Raw genomic sequence first — 26,012 nt, 5'->3', positions numbered from 1 at the left:
GAGATATAGTGAAAGAATAGAGTTAGTCCATGAATTTAGTGTGTGTGTGTGTGTGTGTGTGTGTGTGTGTGTGTGTGTGTGTGTGTGTGTGTGTGTGTGTGTGTGTGTGTGTACATATGAGGTACATTTAAGTTATTTTTTTTAATGTACACATATGCATGTAAATATATTATGACAATTTTATTTTCATGTTTGGGAGTGTTCATTTCTTGAGCATTTTAGGTAAGTAATTGACCAATAATTTGTTTAAATAACCCCCCATAAAGTTCTGTTCTCCCTGTACTATTGTTGTTGTGGTGATGTACGTTTTACAATGTGTATTGACATTTAAAGCCAGGCTTAGAGCTTAAAGAGTACCCCAGGGGATATGTGACATAAGATAAAATGTGTATGTACAGTACAAAATATATTCATTGTTTTACTTGTTTCATTTTGCTGCCTTTAATGTCAAGGCATAGAAGTGACAGCTTCTGTCTGTACCTTGTATGGAATATAGTAAACTCACTGATAAGCAAATTACAGTCATAAAAGTTTTCCTGGCAGAATACAACTTCTGAGAGCAGAAGGGTATAAAAATCGGTCAATAGATCATGTATTTTAACTCTGGGATGCTTAACCAGCTGTTACTGATTCGAGACGGCAAAGCATTCAACCTACTTTGTAAATGTTTAAAGATAAAATAAAACCATGAGATACTTTAAAAAGTCATATTTAGGAGTAGGAGGATAAATATAAGTTTTCATCTCATCGGTTTATTGCACCCCAGGTTCACTTTAATTTACTGCAGCATCTTTGGTCAAATATATACTTTAGATATAGTCCGTTCTATAAAAGTGATTTGGGCAATTTGGTTAACAGAGTTAATAGACTCTTCAATATATACTGCAAGCTAAAGGCACCAAGAGAGATAAGTCCTCGGTCATTGCCTGAATTCAGCATGGTATCTTCAGCGGAATAAGTGAGACAAGGTGACATGTTTTTAAGCGGTGGATGTGCTGATTGCATTTATAGCCGATCTGCTGAGTAATCTCGCTCTACGGTTGGTACAAGTACAGTCATTTAGATTTCAATCCGTTCTACCTGTTTTCATTTTAAAAACATCCTGAGGTCTTCACCTCTCCTCCAGAGGTCCAGACCTCATTTATACCACGGCTCTGGTTCTTCCTTCTTCGCCCAACTGCAAAAAAAAACAGCAAAACAAAAATATAAATCAAATGAAATTATTATTTTTTTCTATGCAGTAATGGAACAGATAGAGGACATTAATAAACTGATCTTGTGAGATTTGAAACAGTGATTGGGTTAAGATTGCTTGGGAAGTTTGTTTCATGCCTGTTCTTTGTGGCTGATAGAATCAAAACCAATCAGTATTGCACACGAGCTCTCGCAGCAGATGGGACCAGTGTGGCTGTGTAACAAACAAACTGCAAATCCCCTGCAAACAGCTGAAGGAACTTACAGGTAATATCTTTTCTCGCCATCTGCATACTGTTATATTATATGTAAGGACAGCACAGCACACAGGAATCTTGTGCTCAGTAGAGTAAGCACTTGCTAATTAAAGCTGAACTTCATCCAGCCAGTTTTGGGATTCAGATGGGCTTGTAGCAGAACAGGCAAAACAAGAGCTTTTGGCTCATGACCGATTATCGTAATTCTGAGCATTTGCAGGCCGCAGTGCAGCTTTGTAGCTATGAGGGCATCAGGTGGATCTTTCCATATAGGCATCCGGCTATTGGTGCTGGTGTTCGGATAAGAGATAGCCAAGTGCAAGGAACAGCAGGAAATAGCAAATGGATCAATAATGCATTTGGCTATACTGTAGGTATACTCAGATAATGGCTGGACGGGTAGGTAAGTATGGGGAAAATGTATTGGGGTTCAGCTATTATATTGCCATGTCCTGAAGGTTACTGGTAACCAATAAAGGTAGCTGGGAGGGAGGGTAGTATTAGATGTGGAGAGGTTAGCATTAGAAGTGTAGAGATGTTAGGTATTGAAGAGTGGAGCAGTTAGTGTAAGGAAAGCAGATGGTAGTTTGTGCAGATATTATAATTATCAATAATATCCTGCACCCAATGAGACAGTGTCTACTGCACTTGTACGCTAGAACAGGCAACCCAAGCTTCTAGAATTCTGCCACATGGGCAAAACCACACTCTCAGCCAACTGTCTGGACAGCACAGTTCAGCAAAACCATGACAACTTACAAACAACTCTGTCCTATTGTACGGCTAAAAAAAGACTCCAGTAATTGAACTGACTATATAAGAAATGCATTTAAATGTTCTTTATCAGGTTTCTTTTTCAATTCGATTCTGGGTTGTTGTTTTTTTGTACAATATGCATTTCAGCAGCGTACATAATTTGACACATCTTGAATGTGTATCTGTTCATGATAATGAAATATAGTGTATATTCGAAAAACAATAATGACCTAACTAAAAAGACCTATCTCTAAAATGCCAGTTACGCAATATAAACTTGGCTACTTGTAAAGCTAAGACAAGGATTTCCAGTTTTGTGTCTGGTTCTTCACACTGTCATTCTTTTCTGTGAAAGATCTTTGGATAAACAGTGATCACTTTGCAATGAAAGGATTGCATTCACAAGATACAGAGGTGTGCTACCAGGGCCCATATGCAATTACCTTTTTCTCTTGAGTTTTCTCCTAGGTGATATCTTAACACCTTGTCAATACAATGCCTTTTAAACCCTCCCCAAGTAAGAAAATACACAAAATAAATTTTATAATTCTTTTTTCAACTACTTTTTGGTACCTTTCCATTGCAAGACGCTAGGATGCACTATATAGCTTTTTAAAATCGATATCACGATTTGCGGCAAGACAATTTTCTAATCGTCAAAGTGGCGATTTTTTCATGTGTACAGTTTTAAGCGTGCATGCTTTCTACGCATGCTATTTTAAACGTTCCATGCGTAGAATTATTTGTGTTGGCTGGAAGGAGTCAGAGCGGTAGTAAGTAGTGTAATGCTTGTTACTTATGGAGGAGAAGGATCCGCCCATCAGGCACTCCTGTTCTGCACTCCTGTCTCCAGTGGTCACACGGTGTACTGTACATTTGCTCACTTCCCAGGATCTGTTATCTCTCCACTATCCTGTCTAGCAAACAACTTGGATCCCCACCACTGCCCAGGATCTGCTGTGGAACTCCGCTTTGCATTTATTAATAGCTGCTATTTGTTTTGATAAATTCACAAAGCAGTAAAATTTATAAACATGACAGAAAATGACATCCTACTATCAATTTGATAGTAGGATGTCATTTTCTGTCGATGCATGTTTATAAATGTTGTAGTACATAGTGAATCTAATGCCAGAACTTGATTAAATCGTGAAAAATCAAAACCACAATTTTTGACAGAAAAAAATGGCAATTCAATTTTTTCCTAAAATCGTGCAGGCCTTCAAGACGCTCAAAAAACTCAGGAGAAAAAGTTACTTCCATATGGACCCATGTCTGATAATGGCAGAGCAATGCTTCCTGCTTCTGGAACTGCCCATCATATGGCGTCTGATTTTTTAATATTTTAATTTGTTCATGCCCTTTATCGTTGTTTACAGTAAGTATGCTCATTTTTCAGTTTACTTATACTTGATTAGTAACTAGTTCTAGTGGCAGGTAATGCTTTTTCATTTTTTTTAACCTCAGTCTTTTACCTTATTTCTGGGTTGAACAGAGTATGCTTTATCAAGTAGAAACCTACGTTGACGATCCCCAGACCTGTGAAACCAAGTAATGGCACCAGCTGTATCAAAGGCATAAAACAGAACATTAGAATGGGAATACAAAAAATCTGATATTTATAACATTTAAAAGCAAACCTGTACTTATTGCATACAGTACATACAATAAATGTCATAATATATGGATATTGAAATGAAAAACAAAAGTATGCTTTCTTAAAACAGAAAGTATTTGCGATAATTCAGGTTGGACTGAGCTCCGAGATGTCTCCCAGTGCATTACTGCTGAAATATGCAAATCACCCATTGTTGTCCCTGTAAGCTAAGTAAACACACCTTCAGATCCGCTGGAATGCAATGATGTGTCAGCTTGTTAAATATACAGAGCCACAATAACCCAATATGCATACGGACTGTTTCGGATTGATTGATCCTCATTAGTGCATGGCATGGATTAATGTGGCTCTATGGGGTAGGACTTGAAACACCCAGAGTTACAGAGAACCCAGCAAGCTCATGGTGAACCAGAACATCTAGGCGTGTGTAAGGGGCTACAATGGACCAAAAAGCCCTCTTACTTAATTGCTATGGAAAACAAAAGTATGCTTTCAAAAAACAGAAAGTTTTAAGAAAGCATACTTTTGTTTTCCATAGCATTTTAGTAAGAGGGCTTTTTGGCCCATTGTAGTCCCTTACACACTCCTAGAAGTTCTGGTTCACCATGAGCTTGCTGAGTTCTCTGTAACTCTAGATATTGAAATGAGAAAGGGATTTATAACATTCTTTGCACTATTACTTCTTTCCTATACATCATTTCTGCTGCTTGTTTTTTTTTTTTTTCACTAATTCTACTTCCAGAGAAGTTTCTCTTTAAATAGTTATTTCTTTTCATAAAGGAGAATTTCAGCCTATGAGAGCAGGTCAGGAATACTGTAAACAGGAAGTGGCTGTATCTTCTGAAATGTTGGCCACAGGAATTTCAGCAACGTTAATCTGTATTCAGTCTGCTATTACTTTTTGTTCTACACAGGGCTGTGGAGTCGGTACAAAAATGATCCGACTCCAGCTCTGACTCCATCTCCTCAGTTTTGAAACCACCAACTCCAACTTACACTCCAGTTACCCAAACATTTCTTCAACTCTGACTGCAACTCCGACTCCACAGCCCTGGTTCTACAGACACGTGTTCTTCAAAATGTAGTAGTCACACATCCAATGTGAAAGAAGTTATTTGCGTGAAGTGCAACTATATGAGTGCCTTTTTTTTTTCTAATTTGTTTTAAATGTATCTTCTTGGATGTAAACCCTACAGTCCTTTGTTAATCTCATGGAGCTCAGTTATGGGCTAAATAGTGCATTGATGATTGACTGTTCTATTGGCTGATGGTAAATTATCTGCAGCTTAACTGTTTCTGCTCATTTAAAGCAGGACTGAAATAAAAATATTACCTGGGGCTTCTGCCAGCCCCTTGCAGCCGTCCTGTCCCGTGCTGGTCCTCCACGATCCTCCATTCTCCCACCGCCAGCTACTTTTGGTATCGCTGATGCGGCAACTGCACCTGCGCGTCCCGAGGCATGTGTAGCTTTCTTCATGTTCCTGCCCACAATAGCGTCCTGCGCTGTTAGCGCAGGACGCTACTGCGGGCAGGATTGCGTAGAAAGCTATGCATGTTGTGCAGGCGCAGTTGCCGTCGACTTAGAAGTCGATGCTGCTGGCGGTGGGAGAACGGTAGCTGGCGGTGGGAGAATGGAGGATCGTGGAGGACTGGCGCGGGACAGGACGGCTGCAAGGGGCTGGCAGAACCCCCAGGTAAATGAAACTCTTTGTTTTTATTTTTATTTCAGTTCTGCTTTAAGCTGCAGTTCCATGTCACTATCAGTGGTGTAGGGCCTACACTCAAACAGGGACCCATGCACGGAAAGTCACAGACAGCCCATCTCCCCGGACAGGGGAGGCTAGACAAACACAATACTTACACTGCCTGGATCCACGTGCCACATGTACTTACTTGCTGTTACTGTGAGAAGGAATGCAAGGGGGGACCAGGAAGTAAATACATGTGGCACGTGGATCTCGGCAGCGTAATTATTGTAATTACCCACTCTGCATGTGCCTGCTGCTGCACCCCCTCCCCCCGCCTGGCTACCTATACCTGGATTCATATTCTGGGGGCACCTATACCTGGCTCCCTACACTGTTGGCACCTATGCCTGGCTACCAATACTGGGGACACCTATGCCTTTCTACCTATACTGGGGGCACCTATGCCTGGCTACCTATACTAGGGGCACCTATGGTTGGCTATCTATACTCGGGGCACCTATGCCTGGGTCCTATTAATATAATTGATTTATAAAGCACCAATGTATTCCAAAGCTCTGTACAAAGTAACAAACAAACACGGGGTACAAAATAATACAGACAACGGTATAGACCATTGTACAAAATGCAGAGATGGTACAAAATGCAGAATAGGTACAAAGTACAGAATTGGTAATAACAGTGACATAATTAATAAGAATAAATGTGTAACAAAAGGGTGAGAAAGCCCTGCTCTTGCGAGCATTGTAAGCCTATACTGGGGGCACCTATGCCTGGCTACCTATACTGGGGGCACCTATGCCTGGCTACCTATACTGGAGGCTCCTATGCCTGTCTATACTGGGGGCGCTTGTACTTGGTTACCTATACTGAGGTCACCTATACCTGGCTACCTATACTGGGGACACATCTACCTGGCTACTTATATTGGAGGCACCTATGCCTGCCTAACTGTACTGGGGACACCTATGCTTAGCTATCTATAATGGGGGTACCTATGGCTGGCTAACTATACTGGGGGCACCTATTTCTGGCTATACCGGTCTGTATGAGAGGATTGTGTTTAGTTTTGTGTGGAGGGTGCTGGGCTGTGTTGCAAGGAAATGGAAAGCAGAGTTGTGTGTGTGTGAAGGAAGGGGGGTCTGGGTCCGAATTACGCATTGGGGGCCAGAGGTCTGTAGCTACGCCATTGGTCACTGATCTAACTAAACAGACACATACACTGCAGACAAAGCTGCAGTGTCTAGTATCCTCCTCGTTTGTGGGTATTTTGTTAGACCAGTGATAGTGAGCAGCAGGCTTGAATGTGCAGAGAAAGATAGGCTTTGGATAATTTACCATCAGCCAATCATCAAGCTGAAACATGACTGGGGGTCAAGGCTTTATTAGAACAAGACAGCAGCATCTTTTCCACCAACATTGCACGTTTGAAACCTGTGAGCGGGTTCTGATTAGCTAATGTTGGCTACATGTGGAGACTTCAGTCCACTTCCAGGAGGAAGGTAAACCTTGTAGTGAGGGCCTGTTTCCACTACACGCAGATTCTGCATGCAGAAAACTGACTCCAATGAAAGCATATGGGCCTGTTTCCACTGAAAGCGATTTTTCTGATGCAGATTTACCATAGGCATTCATTGGAGTCAGTTTTCTGCATGCAGAATCTGTGTGTAGTGGAAACAGGCCCTGACTGCGTCACTCTTATGTTTATTTTGAATATATATAATGAGATTTCCATGTAACTGGGCTGTCTGGAATTAAGCTGCCTTGCATTAGTCAGTCTGCTGAATCTAATTATTGGCTAAGTTTGGTCATTTACTTGATTAAGGGGCAGCTATTTTTTCACACGAGTAATATGAAATCTGGGTTACTTTGTTCTTTAAATAGAAATAATGTGCCATGTGTGTACTCGCATTCCCTTTGTCTTATATCACATTATGCTTATGGTTTTATGCATCCTTTATATATTTAAAAAAGTATACAAAATCACACATGAAGTTGCAAATGCAGATTTTTTTTTTTTACACATTTCTATATAGGTTTTCACAGCTCAGTGAATGGCGCTGTGCAGAATTGTACTTAAAATTTTCAAAAAAAAAACCCAAAAACAAAACACTCTCTACTTCCTGTGCCCATGTGTCATGCAGGGAAGCAGGAAGTAGAGAAGAGCCAGTGGCTGACAAACATGAATGCGTTGCATGGACAGGTATAAGATCTACAAAAATGCACCTCTTGCCAGCTTTGCAAGAGGACATAGGAGGCGGGCCCATGGAGAGGGAGGGAGGAAGGATGTTGGTCCTCCTCCCCACTTCTGCCAGGTGGGTGTTACCCCTTCCAAGCCCTGCAAAGGGGAGGTGGCAGCAATGAAAAAATGGGCTTCAGGCGGCAAATAGTGTAGAATCAGCCCTGGGAAGGTCAAGTATACCACTATACATATTCTATAGTACAGAAGTTTAAAGTGTACCTGAGATTAGATCATAGGCTGTATTTATAATTACCTGTGGTTTCCTCCAACCCCATTAGGTGTGTGTGGGCTCGCTCACCGTCGCTGTCCACTCCGGCTTCTCCGTTCTGCCGTTATCTGACCCAGTAATCCATCAGTCAGTCGCTGCCAGTTGTGCCTTTCAGTGCATGTGCGGCTCGTCTGTGAGCATGCCCGGGATCTTTCTGCGCCTGTGCCGTACTATTGCGCAGGCGCAGAACACCCCTGGCTGCAGTAGAGCGATAGGGGGTTGCGCGTGGCAGGGCTGCACATGCGCTGAAGAGAGAGGCTGGCCCGATTACTAGGTAAAATGGTGGCAGAACGAAGTGGCCAAAGAGGGTGGCAAGTGACCCCACACACCTAATGGGGCTGGAGGAAGCACCAGGAAAGTATAAACACAGCCTATGATCTAATCTCAGGTGCACTTTAAAAGCTGAATAGTGAAAATGTGAATTCTCTCTCTCTCTCTATCTATCTATCTATCTATCTATCTATCTATCTATCTATCTATCTATCTATCTATATATCTATATATCGAATTGTTATAAAAGGTAGGTTACAAAAAAAACAAAAACCACTCACTTAGATAGAAAGACATGCACTTGAAGCAGCGCTGTGTGAATCCAACCTTCAAAAACCGAACATTGTTTCTGAGAGATTCTGCTACTCAGTGGGAAGTCTAATATTAATTTCCTTCCAGCCGAGTGACCCATAGTAATTGTATTAGTCAGTATCGTGATGTCACTGCCATGAATAATAATATTGCAGAACGTTAGGCGATGATACAAGTATTCATAAGCTCTCCTGTGATGCTGGTCTCTATTCAGCATTCACCTATTTTTAGAAAATTACCATTCTATAATAATAATTTTAAGTTGGCTATGAAAGTGGAACTTTAGAGTCAAAGAAAAGAGAGAAAAGAAAGAAGAAAAAAAAGAAAGAACGACACTGTTACACTATACAAAATAGCAGGACCCCAAGTAGTGCAAATTATCATTTATAGAAAAGAGAACTGGAATTTCAAAGGAATGTTTATACATACTTCAAGATTGTCCGCAGCTGGATTTCCCCATTAGGCACAGCAGGTTTGTGTTTGTCTGCCTATAGGCAACGCTGTTAGAGTATCTTACCTAGAGGAATCATAATTGGAGCAGTCAAATTCTCCACTTCACTGCAGATGCACACCACTGTCACTACAGGGACCACTGCAGTCCTTTCAGTAATAGTGCCAAGTATAGCTGCCTCTTCCTCGCTAGTTACATCATTCATCATCCTTTGTATCTTCTGTTGCATACTATGCTACCTACTCTCAGTGTGTGTGTGTGTGTGTGTGTGTGTGTGTGTGTGTGTGTGTGTGTGTGTGTGTGTGTGTGTGTGTGTGTGTGTGTGTGTGTGTTAATTAAAGGATACCCAAAGTGACATGTGAAATGATGATATAGACATGTGTATGTACAGTGCCTAGCACACAAATAACTATGCTGTGTTCCTTTTTTTCTTTCTCTGCCTGAAAGAGTTATATATCAGGTATGTAAGTGACTGACTCAGTCATGACTCAGACAGGAAGTGACTACAGTGTGACCCTCACTGATAAGAAAGTCCAGCTATAAAACACTTTCCTAGCAGAAAATGGCTTCTGAGAGCAAGAAAGAGATAAAAAGGGGATTTTTTTTTATCAGTGAGGGTCACACTGTAGTCACTTCCTGTCAGGACTGAGTCAGCCACTTATATACCTGATATTTAACTCTTTCAGGCAGAGAAAGAAAAAAAAGAACACAGCATAGTTATTTGTGTGTTTGGCACTGTAAATACCCATGTCTATCTCATCATGTCACATGTCACTTCGGGTATCCTTTAAATGGTCTAGATTGTAAGCCTTTGGGCAGGGTCCTCCTCCTTTTGTGTCCTACCTGATCTTGCACCTCCATTACTGTGAACCCATGCTATGCATCTGAGTGAACCTAACTCTCCTAATCTCCATGCTCCATCCAGTGACTGACTAAGCATTACCTGGTACTCATACTGTGCTGTGTGATCTGGTCTATCTTGTATTCAGGTATTGTCATATTGCTGTATGTCACCCCTAAATATTGTCTGTAACCTAAATTAATGTTCAGCGCTGCGTAATATGTTGGCGCTTTATAAATACAATAAATAAATAAATGGTTGCATCCTAGGTGGGTTATTGTTATTTCTGTGAGGTTATTCTTTTTCCTCAACGTAAATCAGACATTTTTTGTTCAATGCAGTGCAATGCTATGGGCTGTCAATCTACTGCCTCTCCCCCCACTGTGTCTGATCAATTGAAATTGACTCACGTCCAATCGTAATTAAGATTTTGATTTCTGCCGTATATCAAAATTACATCATAGCATCAATGTAATCAAATCTCCTGGTAAAAATCAAAGTCTTTGGCCAGCTTAAGAATTTATTCTTGTTGGGTAATGAAGTGTTATAGTTTGCAGCTGTGACCTACAAAGACTTGTGGGTCATTCCCACTTTGGGTGCAGACACACATCCAATTTTGATTGGCCAGTGACTAGCCAATTTTGCAACCTCCATGTAGTATTCGAGTTTACCTACACAATCTGCTCATAGTAATCAAAATCTGTTGTCCCTCATTCTACATGAAAGTGTTAAAATGGACCAATCATTGGCCAATTAGAATTGGATGTGTATATACACCTTATAAGTATGTATTATTGATAAACCACAGCCAGCTCATTGCATCATAACGCCGTTTAAGCAGGAAAAATGAACAAATACCAAGGTCCACACAATCAAAGAGAAATAAAAGCTAGGTTGCATGAAATATTAAATACAATTTATCAGGTTTTGTTGAGTTGTGTGACAGGTATGCGGCATGTATTCATAGGTAGGGCTTAAAAGTACTTGTGTGTGTCTGCCTGTCTATAGTGAGATATATGCCTAGCCCTCAGCTCAGGGCTGGGCCCAGGAAGAGGCGAGAGAGGCTCCAGCCTCAGGGCGCAGTGTAGGAGGGGGCACACAACTCACTCAACTATCATTCCCCAGTCGTGTTTAAAGTAGTAATGCTCGGATAACCCCCAATCACGAATTCAAGCAAATCCAGCCACGGCAGAATCGAAATCCGGATATGCCATGATCGAGATCTGGATTTGAATCCGAGCTCCGGATTCGACTCACACGGTCGTGATCACGGATTTGACTTTAACGTTAATAGCAAAGCCCGCATACATGCTACAATCAACAAAATTGCATGACAGGAGGTGTGGTGGGGGGGAGGGAATTAGAGGTATAGTTGGAGCATAACTAGAGGTGTGGTGGGGGTGAAATTGAAGGTGTAGATGGAGCATAACTAGAGGTGTGGTGGATGTGAAAATTGAGGTGCAGTTGGAGTATAACTGGAGATGTGGTGGTACTGAAATTAGAGGTGTAGTTGGAGCATGACTGGAGGTGTGATGGATATGAAATTGGAGGTGTAGTTGGAGCATGACTGGAGGTGTGATGGATATGAAATTGGAGGTGTAGATGGAGCATGACTGGAGGTGTGTTGGGGTTAAATTGGAGATGTGGTGGATGTGAAATTGGAGGTGTAGTTGGAGCATGACTGGAACTGTGGTTGGGTGCAGCTGGAAGTTTGTTGGTGGCATAAATTGATGTGTACTGGAGGCGAGAATGGGTTAACATTTTGGCATATGTTTTTTGGTAAAACGTACATATGTACACACACCACCCAGCTGTAGTCCTAGCGTGTTTCTTTTATGTCAGACACAGGGTTTATAATGTGTTTGGGGCTTTCTAGATTTAACTTTAATTTGCTTTACTGAACATTTTATTCTGCTAGGTACTTTTGTCTTTAATGATTTCCCTTTTTATTTGATGTTACCAGTTTGCATGTATTTTTACCTACTTGGTCTCTTCTAGCTCTGTTGTAATCCAATGCTGTATGCTGGAACTCAACACATTCTGTATGTAAATCCAATGTGTAGCATAAATGTGATGCCTGCTTTATGTAAATATGACTTAGAATGCAAATATAAATGCTGTGCTGTTCCTTTTTATTTTCCTTTCTTGTCTGAATAAAATATTTGTTTGGAGCAGAGTCATGTGCGGAAACTACCAGGGTCTGCTTCAGACAAGAACCTTCTCATCTCTCCCATGGAACCTTCAGCAGTCTGATACAGATACAGTGTGATTTTTTTTTATTACCAAGTTTACTAGAAAGTCACAGAGTGTGATACAAATGGAAAAAATAAAAGAGAAAAATAAAAAGAAATGCAAATTTAAGGTTTATACGTAGCAAATGTGGAGCCCTATGTTTGGCTGCTTTTTATTACTGGATCAGGTGAACGATGGAGAGGAAATACATTTAACCACTTGAGGACCTAGGGCTTTCTGTAGTGGCTGGATAGTGTAATGGTTAAGGGCTCTGCCTCTGACACAGGAGACCTGGGTTCGAATCTGGGCTCTGCCTGTTCAGTAAGCCAGCACCTATTCAGTAGGAGACCTTAGGCAAGTCTCCCTAACACTGCTACTGCCTATAGAGCGCGTCCTAGTGGCTGCAGCTCTGGCGCTTTGAGTCCGCCAGGAGAAAAGCGCAATATAAGTGTTTGTCTTTGTCTTTTTTTCTACCCCTTAAGGACCGGCCACTTTTTTTCCATTCAGACCACTGCAGCTTTCACGGTTTATTGCTCGCTCATACAACCTACCACCTAAATGAATTTTGGCTCCTTTTCTTGTCACTAATAAAGCTTTCTTTTGGTGCTATTTGATTGCTCCTGCGATTTTTACTTTTTATTATATTCATCAAAAAAGACATGAATTTTGGCAAAAAAATGATTTTTTTAACTTTCTGTGCTGACATTTTTCAAATAAAGTAAAATTTCTGTATACATGCAGCGCGAAAAATGTGGACAAACATGTTTTTGATAAAAAAAAAACCCATTCAGTGTATATTTATTGGTTTGGGTAAAAGTTATAGCGTTTACAAACTATGGTGCAAAAAGTGAATTTTCTCATTTTCAAGCATCTATGACTTTTCTGACCCCCTGTCATGTTTCATGAGCGGCTAGAATTCCAGGATAGTATAAATAACCCCCAAATTACCCCATTTTGGAAAGAAGACATCCCAAAGTATTCACTGAGAGGCATAGTGAGTTCATAGAAGATATTATTTTTTGTCACAAGTAAGCGGAAAATGACACTTTGTGAGAAAAAAAAAAAAAGTTTCCATTTCTTCTAACTTGCGACAAAAAAAAATGAAATCTGCCACGGACTCACCATGCCCCTCTCTGAATTCCTTGAAGGGTCTACTTTCCAAAATGGGGTCATTTGTGGGCTGTGTTTACTGTCCTGACATTTTGGGGGGTGCTAAATTGTAAGCACCCCTGTAAAGCCTAAATGTGCTCATTGGACTTTGGACCCCTTAGCGCAGTTAGGCTGCAAAAAAGTGCCACACATGTGGTATTGCCGTACTCAGGAGAAGTAGTATAATGTGTTTTGGGGTGTATTTTTACACATACCCATGCTGGGTGGGAGAAATATCTCTGTAAATGACAATTTGTTAATTTTTTTTACACACAATTGTCCATTTACAGAGATCTTTCTCCCACTCAGCATGGGTATGTGTAAAAATACACCACAAAACACATTATACTACTTCTCCTGAGTACGGCGATACCACATGTGTGGCACTTTTTTGCACCCTAACTGCGCTAAAGGGCCCAAAGTCCAATGAGTACCTTTAGTATTTCACAGGTCATTTTGAGAAATTTCGTTTCAAGACTACTCCTCGCGGTTTAGGGCCCCTAAAATGCCAGGGCAGTATAGGAACCCCACAAATGACCCCATTTTAGAAAGAAGACACCCCAAGGTATTCCGTTAGGAGTATGGTGAGTTCATAGAAGATTTTATTTTTTGTCAAAAGTTAGCGGAAAATGACACTTTGTGAAAAAACACAATTAAAATCAATTTCCGCTAACTTGTGACAAAAAATAAAATCTTCTATGAACTCGCCATACTACTAACGGAATACCTTGGGGTGTCTTCTTTCTAAAATGGGGTAATTTGTGGGGTTCCTATACTGCCCTGGCATTTTAGGGGCCCTAAACCGTGAGGAGTAGTCTTGAAACGAAATTTCTCAAAATGACCTGTGAAATCCTAAAGGTACTCATTGGACTTTGGGCCCTTTAGCGCAGTTAGGGTGCAAAAAAGTGCCACACATGTGGTATCGCCATACTCGGGAGAAGTAGTACAATGTGTTTTGGGGTGTATTTTTACACATACCCATGCTGGGGGGGAGAAATACCTCTGTAAATGGACAATTGTGTGTAAAAAAATCAAAAGATTGTCCATTTACAGAAGTATTTCTCCCACCCAGCATGGGTATGTGTAAAAATACACCCCAAAACACATTATACTACCTCTCCTGAGTACGGCGATACCACATGTGTGGCACTTTTTTGCACCCTAACTGCACTAAGGGGCCCAAAGTCCAATGAGTACCTTTAGGATTTCACAGGTCATTTTTGTTTCAAGACTACTCCTCACGGTTTAGGGCCCCTAAAATGCCAGGGCAGTATAGGAACCCCACTAATGACCCCATTTTAGAAAGAAGACACCCCAAGGTATTCCGTTAGGAGTATGGTGAGTTCATAGAAGTTTTTATTTTTTTGTCACAAGTTAGCGGAAATTGATTTTAATAGTTTTTTTTCACAAAGTGTCATTTTCCGCTAACTTGTGACAAAAAATAAAATCTTCTATGAACTCACCATACTCCGTACGGAATACCTTTGGGTGTCTTCTTTCTAGAATGGGGTCATTTGTGGGGTTCCTATACTGCCCTGGCATTTTAGGGGCCCTAAACCGTGAGGAGTAGTCTTGAAACCAAATGTCGCAAAATGACCTGCGAAATCCTAAAGGTACTCATTGGACTTTGGGCCCCTTAGCGTACTTAGGGTGTAAAAAAAAGTGCCACACATGTGGTACCGCCGTACTCAGGAGAAGTAGTATAATGCGTTTTGGGGTGTATTTTTACACATACCCATGCTAAGTGGGAGAAATATCTCTGTAAATGACAATTGTTTGATTTTTTTACACACAATTGTCCATTTACATAGAAATTTCTCCCACCCAGCATGGGTATGTGTAAAAATACAACCCCAAACACATTTTTCTACTTTTCCTGAGTACGGCGGTACCACATGTGTGACACTTTTTTGCAGCCTAGGTGCGCTAAGGGGCCCAACGTCCTATTCACAGGTCATTTTGAGGCATTTGTTTTCTAGACTACTCCTCGCGGTTTAGGGCCCCTAAAATGCAAGGGCAGTATAGGAACCCCACAAGTGACCCCATTTTAGAAAGAAGACACCCCAAGGTATTCCGTTAGGTGTATGGCGAGTTCATAGAAGATTTTATTTTTTGTCACAAGTTAGTGAAAAATGACACTGTGAAAAAAAACCAATAAAAATCAATTTCCGCTAACTTTTGACAAAAAATAAAATCTTCTATGAACTCGTCATACACCTAACAGAATACCTTGGGGTGTCTTTTTTTCTAAAATGGGGTCACTTGTGGGGTTCCTATACCGCCCTGGCATTTTACAGGCCCAAAACCGTGAGTAGTCTGGAAACCAAATGTCTCAAAAGGACTGTTCAGGGGTATAAGCATCTGCAAATTTTGATGACAGGTGGTCTATGAGGGGGCGAATTTTGTGGAACCGGTCATAAGCAGGGTGGCCTTTTAGATGACAGGTTGTATTGGGCCTGATCTGATGGATAGGAGTGCTAGGGGGGTGACAGGAGGTGATTGATGGGTGTCTCAGGGGGTGGTTAGAGGGGAAAATAGATGCAATCAATGCACTGGGGAGGTGATCGGAAGGGGTCTGAGGGGGATCTGAGGGTTTGGCCGAGTGATCAGGAGCCCACACGGGGCAAATTGGGGCCTGATCTGATGGGTAGGTGTGCTAGGGGGTGACAGGAGGTGATTGATGGGTGTCTCAAGGTGTGATTAGAGGGGGGAATAGATGCAAGCAATGCACTGGCGAGGTGATCAGGGCTGGGGTCTGAGGGCATTCTGAGGGTGTGGGCGGGTGATTGAGTGCCCTAGAGGCAGATAGGGGTCTAATCTGATAGGTAGCAGTGACAGGGGGTGATTGATGGGTAATTAGTGGGTGTTTAGGGTAGAGAACAGATGTAAACACTGCACTTGGAGGTGATCGGACGTCGGATCTGCGGGCGATCTATTGGTGTGGGTGGGTGATCAGATTGCCCGCAAGGGGCAGGTTAGGGGCTGATTGATGGGTGGCAGTGACAGCGGGTGATTGATGGGCGGCAGTGACAGGGGGTGATTGGTGGGTGGCAGTGACAGGGGGTGATTGATGGGTGGCAGTGACAGGGGGTGATTGATGGGTGATTGATAGGTGATTGACAGGTAATCAGTGGGTTATTACAGGGGAGAACAGATGTAAATATTGCACTGGCGAATTGATAAGGAGGGGGTCTGAGGGCAATCTGAGCGTGTAGGCGGGCGATTGGGTGCCCGCAAGGGGCAGATTAGGGTCTGATCTGATGGGTAACAGTGACAGGTGGTGATAGGGGGTGATTGATGGGTAATTAGTGGGTGTTTAGAGGAGAGAATAGATGGAAACACTGCGCTTGGGTGGTGATCTGATGTCGGATCTGCGGGCGATCTATTGGTGTGGGTGGGTGATCAGTTTGCCCGCAAGGGGCAGGTTAGGGGCTGATTGTTAGGTGGCAGTGACAGGGGGTGATTGATGGGTGATAGGTGATTGGCAGGTGATTGACAGGTGATCAGTGGGTTATTACAGGGAAGGCCAGATGTAATTAATGCACTGGCGAATTTATAAGGGGGGGGGGGGGGTCTGAGGGCAATCTGAGCGTGTGGGCGGGTGATTGGGTGCCCGCAAGGGGCAGATTAGGGTCTGATCTGATAGGTAACAGTGACGGTTGGTGATAGGGGGTGATTGATGGGTGATTGATGGGTAATTAGTGGGTGTTTAGAGAAGATAACAGATGTAAACAATACATTTGGGAGGTAATCTGACGGCGGGTTTGCGGGCGATCTAATGGTGTGGGTGGGTGATCAGATTGCCGCAAGGGGCAGGTTAGGGGCTGATTGATGGGTGGCAGTGACAGGGGGTGACAGGGGGTGATTGATGGGTGATAGGTGATTGGCAGGTGATTGACAGGTGATCAGTGGGTTATTACAGGGAAGAACAGATGTAATTAATGCACTGGTGAATTGATAAGGGGGGGGTCAGAGGGCAATCTGAGCGTGTGGGCGGGTGATTGGGTGCCCGCAAGGGGCAGATTAGGGTCTGATCTGATAGGTAAAAGTGACAGGTGGTGATAGGGGGTGATTGATGGGTGATTGATGGGTAATTAGTGGGTGTTTAGAGGAGAGAATAGATGTAAACAATGGATTTGGGAGGTGATCTGATGTCGGATCTGCGGGCGATCTATTGGTGTGGGGGGGGGGTGATCAGATTGCCCGCAAGGGCAGGTTAGGGGCTGATTGATGGGTGGCAGTGACAGGGGGTGATTGACGGGTGATTGACGGGTGATTGACGGGTGATTGACAGGTGATGGACAGGTGATTGACAGGTGATCAGGGGGGATAGATGCATACAGTACATGGGGGGGGGTCTAGGGGGGGGGTCTGGGGAGAATCTGAGGGGTGGGGGGGTGATCAGGAGGGAGCGGGGGGCAGGGGGGGGATAAAAAAAATAGCGTTGACAGATAGTGACAGGGAGTGATTGATGGGTGATTAGGGGGGTGATTGGGTGCAAACAGGGGTCTGGGGGGTGGGCAGGGGGGGGTCTGATGGGTGCTGTGGGCGATCTGGGGCAGGGGGAGGGAAAAATCAGTGTGCTTGGTGCAGACTAGGGTGGCTGCAGCCTGCCCTGGTGGTCCCTCGGACATTGGGACCACCAGGGCAGGAGGCAGCCTGTATAAACATTACAAAGTGTATTATACACTTTGTATGCGGCGATCGTCGGGTTAACATCCCGCCGGCGCTTCCGTATAGCCGGCGGGATGTTGCGGCGGGTGAGCGGCGCCAGGCGGAGGCGGAGGATCGCGTCATGGATGACGCGATCGCTCCGCCCATGCCCATACAAGGACCGCCGCCATTTGTCAATACGGCGGTCCTTGCGGCGTCCACTTCCCGGCCGCCAATTGTATATACGGCGGTCGGGAAGTGGTTAAAGTAGTCGCTTGTTAAAGTGATTGTAGGTTGTCGCTGATAGGTAAAATATGATGTTTTATGACCAATATTCTATTGAATTAAGTGCCAGATTGAGCTAGTAGCTGATCGGCTTCAGCATAAAAATTAACTGTTGAAGATGATTGGCTACAACTAGCTGTTGCTTGGACGCCATGGTTGGGAGGTTCGGTTTAGGAACTTATATGGGGGTGTTAGGGTTATAAATTAGATGGGGGTTTTATTTGAGGCACAAGTATGTGTGTGTGCCTGGGGGTGGGGGGAGTTGTTTTAGTCACTATGAGCGAGTGTTGAAGAGAGAATGGGTGTCGAGTTTATAGAAAAATATCGGCAATGTAAATTACCAATATTTTACTACTAGCGGCACCAACCAATACCGAACTCAAGCAGTGCCACCACAATATGTGCCCCCCGCACACACCGTTACCCCGAGTATTCCCCTACCTAAATGCCTAACCTTAACCCTTTCTTCAAAAACATGACTCTTTCGAAATGCCTAGCCCTTACCGTCATTCTCAAACAATACAATTTCTAATCGCCTAACCCTCCCGCCCAAAGCAACCCCCTTCTTGCTTGCTCAACCCTAACTTCCTCCTTCTATCAACTCTATTTTCCCCTTACCCTACCACCTAACTGTCTTAAAACTAATTGTAACTGAATGTTATCTCCCTATTGCACTATTCAGAATTTGTCTATATAGTAGCTGAGCCCTAGTGCCGTTAACCTAAATGGAGCTTTTCATATTAGCCACCCAGCATAGATAAAATAACCAGAATGGAGTTGGCTATATTTTCATGGCCGTTTCTACCCCCGTGCGGGGCGTGCCGCCGCCCGGGGCGCTGCTGGGAGGGGGGCGCTGTGATGGAGGGGGGAGCCGCAGCCGCGGGGAGGGCAGCCCGACCTCTCCCTCCCTCTCCCTGGGCCGCCCTCCATGCGATCCCCCCTCGGACGGAGTGCAGAGTAATGCGCAGGGAAGCGCTACAGAAAACTACTCACCTCGCTGGCTCCAAGCGCTGCTCTCTCGCCGCCAGTCTCCTCTCTCTGCCTACACGCTGATACACACACACGCTGCTTCCTGTTTAGCAGCGTGTGTGTGTATCAGCGTGTAAGCAGAGATGAGACTGGCGGCGAGAGAGCAGCGCTTGGAGCCAGCGAGGTGAGTAGTCTTCTGTAGCGCTTCCCTGCGCATTACTCTGCACTCCGTCCGAGGGGGGATCGCATGGAGGGCGGCCCGGGGAGAGGGAGGGAGAGGTCGGGCTGCCCTCCCCGCGGCTGCGGCTCCCTCCTCCATCATGGGGGGCACCTACCTAACCTATACTGGGGCAGCTACCTATCTAACATATCCTGGGGGGCACCTACCTATCTAACCTATCCTGGGGGGCACCTACCTAATCTAACCTATACTGGGGGCACCTACCTATCTAACCTATACTGGGGGGCAGCTACCTAATCTAACCTATACTGGGGGGCACCTACCTAATCTAACCTATACTGGGGGGCACCTACCTAATCTAACCTATACTGGGGGGCACCTACCTAATCTAACCTATACTGGGTGGCAGCTACCTAATCTAACCTATACTGAGGGGGCAGCTACCTTATCTAACCTATACTGGGGGGCACCTACCTATCTAACCTATACTGGGGGGCACCTACCTATCTAACCTATACTGGGGGGCAGCTACCTATCTAACCTATACTGGGGAGCAGCTACCTATCTAACCTATACTGGGGGAAGCTACCTATCTAACCTATCCTGGGGGGCACCTACCTAATCTAACCTATACTGGGTGGCAGCTACCTAATCTAACCTATACTGAGGGGGCAGCTACCTAATCTAACCTATACTGAGGGGGCAGCTACCTAATCTAACCTATACTGGGGGGCAGCTACCTATCTAACCTATACTGGGGGGCACCTACCTATCTAACCTATACTGGGGGGCACCTACCTATCTAACCTATACTGGGGGGCAGCTACCTATCTAACCTATACTGGGGGGCAGCTACCTATCTAACCTATACTGGGGGGCACCTTCCTAACCTATACTGGGGGGCACCTTCCTATCTAACCTATAGTGGGAGCATTAACTTATCTAACCTGTATTGGGGGCACCTACCTACCTAGCTAGTCTATACAGGTGACAACTATACTGGCTACCTATATTGGAGGCACCTACCTAACTAACCTATACTGGGGGCATCTACCTATCTAACCTATGCGGGGGGCAACTATTCTGGCTACCTATATTAGAGGCACCCACCTAGCTAACCTGTAGTGGGGGCACCTAACTATCTAACTTATACCGGGGACGCCTGCCTATCTAACCTATACTGTGGGCAACTATACTGGCTACCTATACTGGAGGCACCTACCTGGCTAACCTATACCGGAGGCAACTATACTGACTCACCTATGCCTGGCTACTTATACTGGGGGGACCTATAGCTGGCTACCTATACTGGGGTACCTATTCTGGGGGAATCTATACTGAGTGCAACTAGACCTGGCTAACCTACACTGTGGGCACCCATACCTTGCTTCGGGGGGGGGGGGGGGGGGGCGCAATTTTTACACCCTCGCCCTGGGTGCATTTTAGCCTAGAAACTGCACTGTATATTTTCATATTATTGTATTTATGAATGTTCTGATCACTTCAAATGACCGGTACTTTTGTTATACTATTTTTGCATTAGTGAGAACTCTACCTTGGCATACATATGAAATTTCCACCAGGAGACTTAGGCGCAGGGATACAGCTAGTATATGGGTAATCCTGCTGCTGCACAAGTCCCGGCAGCGTTAATTACTATTCCCCCTCCAGGTCCACGTGGATAGTGGGGAATGATGTAATTCAGCTTCCAGCTAATGCTGGATGCCGAATTACAGTGTTTAAAAAGTAACTTCAGCTCTGCCTTCTAACATCGCTGAAGTTACTCACTGTGCGCCGCTATAGCCGTAATTCCTATTACGGTCTATGGTGGCGCCGGCTGTGCCCAAATCTCCTGCGCTGTTATTATAGCGCTCATCTACTTTGTGCTAAGCAAAAAGAGGGAGAACCGAGAGCCCGATATGGTGTAGTAAGTTTAGGCAAATGGTATAATGAAAAGGAGTAGAAATATACTCACAAACCAGGGTTACCTCCAGGCAACCACTGTATAAGCAGGTGAGGAGTTTGACCTCACACCCCATCTCAGCTTAAAACGCACACCCCAGAACAAAGAAACTAACTAATATTTGAGCATGTTTGTCTGACCACATACCAATACGTGCCTTTTTTCCCCCTAATAGTGTACTCCTACCTCTACTGCCTGAAGAAGCGGGTTTATGCCCGCGAAACGCGTTGTATATATAAACCCTGGAGTGTACCAATAAATTTATTTTTGTTATATTACACAGTTTTTTGTGTCTGCTTGGAGGGGGCGGATCCACCACTGCCTCCTCAGCAATTTTTTAAACATTTTAAATACTGCTTTTATCCTTTTGGCGCCTCTGTTCTACTTATACTGTACTTTGTGCTAAGCTACATATTTATAAAGAGTCAGCCTGATCATGTTTTTGTAATATGGCAACTGATACTTTAACCTCTTGAGGACTGCAGGGCTAAACCCCCTTAGTGACCAGACCATTTTTAGTAAAAAAAAAAGGCCACTGCAGCTTTAAGGCCAAGCTGCAGGGCCGCACACCATAGCATACAAGTGATATCCCCCCCCCTTTTCTCCCCACCAACAGAGCTCTCTGTTGGTGGGGTCTGATCGCTCCGCCCATGTTTAATTTTTTTTTTTAAATAAATATTTTTGTTTGTGTTTAAAAAAAAAAAAAAAGACCTGTTCCTTTAAAATCCTTCCCTCCCTCTCTCCCCCCAGCCAGCCAATCACGGCGATCAGCTCTCATAGGCTTCACCCTATGAGAGCCGATCGCTCTCTTGTCCCCCAGGGAGACAGCCGTGTCACACGGCTGTCCCCAGTGCAGCGCTGCTGCTGATCGCAGCACTGCACCATATAAATAGACGGCGTAATCGCTGTCTAACAGTCTCCTGAGCAGCAATAGCCGCTCGGAGACTGAAGGCGGGGCGGAGCTCTGCCCCCCAAGCAGGAGATGCACGCGCCTGTACTGCAGACCTCCTTGGCTTCAATATGCCCTCCAGAAACGCAGGGAGAGAGCAGTGTACGCTACCTGCTTCTAACACTGGGTCATATCACATCTGCTCTCCACTCTTCACAGCAGAACCTAGTGTACAGCCACATTGCTTGGTACAGATTCCATCCAAAAGTGTTCCTGCAGGTCATGTATAAGAACACCTGGAAGGTGTGTAGAGCTATGTAGCTACATACCAGGTGGTACTGTGAAGAGTTCAGTACACATCTGACCCAGCGCTGTTAGCAGGTAATGTATGTTGCTCCCTGTTCTCTGTATATTGGGCATGGGTGGAGAGAAGCGTGTCCCCTGGCCCTTCACAATTGAGGGGATCATTGTGAAGGGCCTGCAGGGGGCAATTAGACTACAGATATTGAAGTGGCTTTAAGTATGTGCTGGGATAAGCTGGCATCCACGGTGCCCAAATGGTCAAGTGCTCACTAGTTCCCATAGCGACAACTTTCCATAGACAGTGGGAGCTGCAACTTTCTTAAAGGGTACCCAAGGCGAGAGTGATATGAAGGCTGCCATATTTATTTTCTTTTAAACAGTGCCAGTTGCCTGGCATCCGTCTGATTCTGTGTCTCTAATACTTTTAGCCATAGACCTTTAACATGCATGTGCATATCAGGTACTCTGACTCAGTTGACTCAAGGTTTACTGGATTTGCCATATGCTTGTTCCAGGGTTTTGACTCACACAATATGTATTCAAAAAGATCAACAGGACTTCCAGGCAACTGACAATGTTTACAAGGAAATAAATATGGCAGCCTCCATATTACTCTCACCTCTGGTTCATTTTAACTTCACCAGCAGTGGTAAAAACAAATCTCAGGACCACAGCCATATTTTTATTTCCACTGGTAGTGTGTTTTTTTTATTTATTTTGCAGGCACAGCCCACTTCTTCAGGCAATAAGCAGGGGATAAACAACTGTAAACAAAAGACAGAGGCATAGCTATAAATGTTGCCATAAAAGTACTTTTGAAGTACTATTCTTATTACACTAACTAATAATCCATTTGTATCTTTTTATGGCAAAATTTATAGCTATGCCTCTGACTTTTGTTTACAGTTGTTTATCCCCTGCTTATTGCCTGAAGAAGTGGGCTGTGCCCGAGAAACGCGTTGCATCTTTGGGGTATTTTCAATAAATGTGTATATCTATATATTTACAGTCCTTGGTGTCTGCTTTAACAGAGGTGGGTCTACCACTTCCTCCCAGCAATTTTTTAAAAATTGTATGTACTTTTATCCTTCTGGCTCCTCTGTTTACCTACCAATGTAAATGTTATGTTTGACACTATTTAATTAAGGAGTTTATACACAGATACAAACAAGGTCTGCCACTGACTGGGATAACATTAGTGACTGTAGCTGGGCTTGAATCTCAAATGATAAGTAATAATTATCAGTATTCGATAAGCTTTTATCAGCGTTGAAATCACTAAAAGAAATCTGATATACATGACCTGAAATGGTCATATATAGTTTACCTGTTCTGCAACCTTTTTAATGTTTGTACTGCAAATACCGGTAATGTGAAATTTCACTTTGGTTTAGAAAAAAAATGCAAGGTCACCCCTAAACAGCACAAAGATTTTAGCAGACATTATATCAACTGTTTACCTTTTTTTTGAATATACAAGCAATTGCCAACAACCAAAAGAACAAAACAAAAACAAAAATATTTTAGATGAGAGTGTCAGCTTGCTGCAATCACTTCATTAATCCTGGGTGTGTGGAAAGTTGGTTGTCTTCCTACTGCATCTTATTACTGACGTAAGGCAATGGGATTATGGGAGTGCATGGAATACCAATGGAACTCCGTGATGTGTACTGTTGGCATGGCTGCAAAGAAGTGATATTTCAACTTCCTGCTAGTTTTAGACAGTCACTGGTCAACTTCCTGCCAGTTTTAGACATTCACTGGTCAACTCCCTGCCAGTTTTAGACAGCCATGGCTGGCTGCAAATTGCAATGGAAGATAAAGTTTAATAACATTAAATTACAAAATAACTTTCAGTATAATACCGATATATTTATTATAGTCATTTTGTAATTTAAGTGAGATTTCACTTTAAAGGTTCTAGGCAGCATTCATTATATGAATTTCACACAATGCAACTGCAATAGAATTTAACTGCATTAAACATGAAGTTATAATAATTCATGTACAATAAAGTATAAAGTATTTCTTTATACTTTCAGTCTTAGAGGACTCCTTTATATGTTTATATATATCTTTCCTGATCGTGTTCCAAGATTAATGGCTTGTTAAATGAAACGCGACACAAAATCGTATAGTAATCTTTGCAGCGGCATACCGTCTCCAGTCTCTCCAGCATTCCATGGGTCAATCTCCTGCATCTTTAGCTCTCTAATAAGAGTTTTGTTTCTCTATTTCTCAGAATAATGGCTTTTGTTGCTGTCTCCAGGTCTACTTTGCCTGTGTTTATCCCAGGGGACAAAGAGCTTTGCCCTCAATCGGATACTACACACAAGTACTTGACCTTAAGTAAGCTAGAGTCCCCTGCCAGGCTATGCAGTGCAGCTGATTGCCTCATTTAAAATGGACCAATTGCACATGGAATTGCACTCACAGGCGCACCCTGGAAATAATAACCGCAAATAAGGAGGGGGAGCAATATGCGATTTAGGGCATGTGCAGTATCCGGTGAAGTAATCATTTTGGAAACTAAACATTCCATTATGGGAGACCTAGGGTTCATTTCTTGCTCAAAGAATGCTTCTTTTATACCACCTAGCTATATCAACCCTTTTTTTTCTTACAGTACACCTGTCATTAGAAAGGTATGAAGGCTGTCAGTCAGACCGCTGTTTGTAATAAGTGTTGCTATTTGCATTTGGGTGATTGTCAGAGTCTTCCCGATCAATGCAGATTCAGCTTGGGAGAGCTTGAACTGAGCAATTGTGATGTTTGCAAGGAAATATGGTGGGCAATCCCCTAATGTTTCAGATCTCCCCTCCCAGCCAATCAGCAGCTGCAACTGAGGAGGGACATGCAATCCTATGTAAGGAGAAATATGTCTCCACACACAGGGCTGGTTCTAGCTACAATGAGACCCTGGGGCAAAAGTAACTTTGCCCCCCCATGCCCTCCTTACTAAATCAACCCTAGGGCCCCGGAGCTGGCTGCCAGGCCCAATCCAATCCCCCCCCCACACACACACACACAATATATAATTAGGCGCCCATTATATGTCCCTTAAAATTATTTTTGAAGTTCCCATTATTCATCTCCTCATTTTCCTATACAGAGTAAATACAGAACCTTTGGTAACCCCCACAGCAGTGGCGTCCCTACCATGGGGCGGCCAGGAGCGCTCCGCTCCGGGTGTCAGCTCCAGGGGGGGTGTCATCAAGGCCTCCCCAGAAGCCTTGATGACACAGGAGGGAAAGCAGCGCTGAAGGAGGGGTGGCAGCGTCGGCGGGGAGGGGGGAAATACCCCCCCACATCTCCCTCACCTGGGTCCCCTCCTTCGGCGCTTCCCCTCCAAGGGCAGAACGGGCACTGACAGGGCGGCTGATAGCCGCCCTCAGTTTACCCGAGCAGGGCTACGGGAAGATGGCCGCCGAAGCCCGCACTGGAGACAAAAATAGACGGCAAGATGGCCGCCG

General features: G+C 43.9%; 1 long non-coding RNA gene across 3 annotated transcripts in view; it reads right to left on the bottom strand.

The window, feature by feature from the left end:
* Positions 1 to 201: 201 nt before the first annotated feature.
* LOC137544092 (uncharacterized) overlaps positions 202 to 26,012 on the bottom strand; it is a 51,118-nt gene continuing 25,307 nt past the window's right edge. The window contains exons 1-4 of one of the 3 annotated variants that reach the window (XR_011025722.1): positions 24,000 to 24,166; positions 9,053 to 9,140; positions 3,683 to 3,771; positions 202 to 1,177 (exon numbers count right to left, since the gene is read on the bottom strand). This is a non-coding gene — a long non-coding RNA (uncharacterized lncRNA). Of the gene's footprint in view, positions 1,178 to 3,682; positions 3,772 to 9,052; positions 9,141 to 23,999; positions 24,167 to 26,012 lie in introns of those variants that run through there. The other 2 variants (XR_011025723.1, XR_011025724.1) reach the window with 2 other exon arrangements.

Source organism: Hyperolius riggenbachi, chromosome 2, assembly GCF_040937935.1.
Source record: "Hyperolius riggenbachi isolate aHypRig1 chromosome 2, aHypRig1.pri, whole genome shotgun sequence".
Lineage (NCBI taxonomy): Eukaryota > Metazoa > Chordata > Amphibia > Anura > Hyperoliidae > Hyperolius > Hyperolius riggenbachi.
Note: the sequence above shows the minus strand (reverse complement) of the source record. Positions and strands in the feature narration are given on the sequence as shown.